Source organism: Gossypium arboreum, chromosome 2 (genome assembly GCF_025698485.1).
Source record: "Gossypium arboreum isolate Shixiya-1 chromosome 2, ASM2569848v2, whole genome shotgun sequence".
Lineage (NCBI taxonomy): Eukaryota > Viridiplantae > Streptophyta > Magnoliopsida > Malvales > Malvaceae > Gossypium > Gossypium arboreum.
Genome location: NC_069071.1, coordinates 10751595 through 10755501, shown reverse-complemented (window position 1 = coordinate 10755501; position 3907 = coordinate 10751595). Strand labels below are relative to the sequence as shown.

Genomic DNA, 3907 nt, shown 5'->3' with positions numbered 1-3907 from the left:
CACTTGCCTTTGTCATATTTTTAGTTAGTTTCATGATACATCAAGTTTTTGGCGCGCTGTTGCCAAGGAATAAAATATTAGGAACATTTGATTTTTATTAATTTAGCTATTTTTATTTTATTTTATTTTATTTTTATATTTTTGTTTTAGTTTAATTTTTACATCCTAATTTTTTATTTTGTTTTCTTCTGGCAGGTTCTTTTAGTTTATGACTAGAGAAAACCCATCGGGACCATTGCTTTTTGATAGTGAAATTGATAGTACTACTCATAGAAATTGTAGAGAAGCAAGGCAAAGTCCACAAATATAGTAGACGAAAAAGAGGACAACAATATTACTAAGGAGATGGATGATAATTAGAATATTCAGCTACCTCCTACAAATCATGCCCATTGTACTATGTACAATTATGCCAAGCCTACTCTAATTGGGGCTAAATCGAGTACTGTGAGACCGAATATTGCTGCGAATAATTTTAAACTGAAGCCTAGCATAATTTAGATGGTACAACAATATGTTTAGTTCGATAGTTTGCAAGATGAAGACCCAAATACTCATTTGGTCAATTTCTTAGACATTTGTAACACTTTTAAAATTAATGGCGCCACTGATGACGTCATTCACTTACAGTTGCTCCCATTCTCGTTGAGGAACAAAGAAACACAATGGTTAAACTCTTTACCACGAGGATCCATCACTACATGGGCTCAAATGACCGAGAAATTTTTGCTGAAGTACTTTCCACTAGCTAAAATAGCCAAGTTGAAGAATGATATCTTTTCCTTTGTTCAAGTCGATTTAGAGACTTTATATGATACATGGGAGAGATACAAAGACCTATTGAGACGGTGCCCTCACCATGGGATACCTTTATGGTTACAAGTTTAAACCTTCTACAACGGTTTGAATCCCTCAACTAGGCAATTAATTGATGCAGCAGCCGGTGGAACACTAAATAATAAAACACTCAATACAGTTTATGAGTTTATAGATGACACTGAATAATTATCAGTGGCAAGTCATGAGGACAAAGCTAATGAAAGTAACCAGTGTTTTTAATCTAGATGCAGTCACCATGTTATCAAACCAAGTAGAATTGCTAAATAAGAAAATTAATGGTTTATATTTTTCTATGTAGGTGAATTCGGTGATGCAATACGATACAAATGGAGGTGGAATGAATAATCTAGAATGTTTACCCTTCGGTCCTAGCACAGAGAATGAGCAAGTCAATTATATGGGTAATAATTCTAAACCTCAAAATAACCCTCATAGTAATAACTATAATGCAGGTTAGAGGAACCATCTCAATTTCTCTTGGGGTGATCAAGGCAATCAAAGAATGCAACAACCTCCAGGCTTTTAACAACCTTATCAGCAAGAGAAAAATTGAACCTTGAAGAGATGTTGACAAAGTTTATCTCGGCGTTAGAAACTCGATTTCAAAACACTGAGGCAGCACTGAAAAATCAGCAACCATTGATTCAAGGACTTGAAAATTAAATAGGTCAGCTTGCTAAACTAATTTCAGAAAAACTACAAGGTAGCTTGCCTAGCAACACTGAAACTAACCCAAATGAGTAGTTTCATGCAATTACTATTTGAGACATGGAAGGGTTGGTTGAACCTAAATAAGAACTGATGCAAGAAATTATGGTGAACAATGATGAGGTTGAAGAAGGTAAGGGAAAGCAAAAGCCAGTTGTCAAGGAATACAAACCTCGAGTGCCATATCCTAACACGTCAAAGAAAGACCACACGAACAAACAATATGGTAAATTTCTTAAGCTTCTTAAAAAATTACACATTAACTTATCGTTTGTTGAAGCTCTTTCGTAGATGTCAAATTATGTCAAATTCTTAAAGGAGCTATTAATAAACAAGACGAAGATAGATGATTCGTCGACTATGGAAATCAACGCAGTTTGCTTGACCATTCTCCAAAATAAAGTACCAACAAACTAAAAGATCCAAGGAATTTTACTATTCCTTGTCTCATTGGTAGTTTGAATATTGATAATGCTTTGGCTGATTTAGGGGTCAGTATTAATGTCATGCCCTACAAAATGTTTCAACAACTTGGTCTTGGGAAACCTAAACACATTAAGATGAGTATTTAATTAGCGGATTGAACCATTAGACATCCTAAAGGTAATATTGAGGATGTGCTTATGCAAATTGATAAATTTTTATTCCCCGTTGATTTTATTATTTTAGACATGGATGAGGATAGTAAGGTACCTTTGATATTAGGTTGACCTTTTTTAGCCACTACTAGGATTATTATCGATGTTGGTACAGGTAAACTTGTGCTTCCTGTAGGTGATGAAAAGATTATTCTCCAAGTACGTGATTCTGTGAGAGTCTCTAATGATCGAGAGGCTCAACCTTCTTTGAAGGAAATCCTTCGTGAAAACGTATGGGAGCCATGTTTTGGTCAAGGTGACAAAAACAGAACAACTTATGAAGAGCGAATGGTGCAACTCGATTAATTAGATGAATGGCAAACACATGTCAAGGAGAAACCGAAAAAAACACGATGAAGAGCCAAAATAACGCCATGATAAGCATGTAAATAGAATAAGCCAATTTAAGGTTGGGGACAAAGTATTGCTAGACAAAACGGATCCACAAATCTCCCCTTCAGAGCTCAAATCAAACGGATCGAACCCATTCACGGTACTGAACATCTTCCCATACAGTATAGGCAAGGTAACTCATTCTGAGTTCGACACATTTAAGGTAAACAGTACTCGACTCAAACCTTATCTTGGTAGAATAATTGATAACGAGAAAGAGGATCTTCGGTTTTGCAAACCACCGTAACCGTGTGCATACAAGGTAAATCGAGCTTAGACTCTAAATAAGACCTTCTCGGGAGGCAACCCGAGTGTTTAACTTCTATTAATTATTTTAATTTTATTACATTCTAATTTAAAATTAAATTAATTAAAAAATATTTTTGACCCACATGGTATGAACACACGGGCATGTCCCAGACAGTATGTGTAACACCCCTAATCCGTATCCGTCGCTAGAATAGGATTATGGAGCATTAACGAATAAATCATAACTTAAAACATTCAATTCTAAACATTTCATAATTCATAACAATTTCAGTCAAACACATGCGTATTATCTCTTATTCAAGTCCTCGAGGTTTTAGAAACACTTTAAAAACAATTCGGGACTAATTTAAGAACATTGGAACCTTAAGGAAAAAGATAGAATTTTTCACACTGCATGGGTCATACGACCGTGTGGCTAGGTCGTGTAACTCACACGGCTGAGACATACGCCCGTGACTCAGGCCATGTGGACATTCATAGTAGTGAGACATGGCCATATCCTAGCCCGTGTCCATGCTCGTGTAACTCTCTAACTTGGGTCACACGGCCAAGCCACACGCCCGTGTGCCAGGCCATGTAACTCTCGAAATGGCCTCACACGCCTGTGTGCCAAGCCGTGTGCTAGGCCGTGTAACTGCCTGACTTGCAACCCTTTTAAACCTACAGGGGACATTAATCCATGTTTTATATTTTCGGGATATTAATTCATGTTTAATGTGCTTAAATCAAATGAGGAAAAGTCACTGTTTAATAGTAGTTCTAGTATAATTGAGTGGAGTTGCATGCAATCCTAGAAATAAGGCGACATAAATTTACCGGATTAGAGTCAAATCTAATAAGGAAATCCATAGATCGAGTTAATGCGATAATATGGTAATTTTAATTAATTAGAAAGAAATTTCAGTTAATCAACCTAGAGTAAGTTGCTCTTACTCTCGAAAAATATTTTAGCATAATTTAGGATTTCTACTGATCAAGATACCAATTGAATAAATCGTTTAATTCAGATTCATAATAATAGATTAAATCTAGGTGAATTCTTTCCTGGGTACTATCTC

General features: G+C 35.9%; 1 non-coding gene across 1 annotated transcript; it reads right to left on the bottom strand.

Moving 5' to 3' along the window:
• Positions 1 to 759: 759 nt before the first annotated feature.
• LOC128289522 (small nucleolar RNA R71) lies at positions 760 to 866 on the bottom strand. The gene has a single exon (XR_008279167.1). It is a non-coding gene; the product is annotated as a small nucleolar RNA R71 (small nucleolar RNA).
• Between the last annotated feature and the right edge of the window lie 3041 nt (positions 867 to 3907).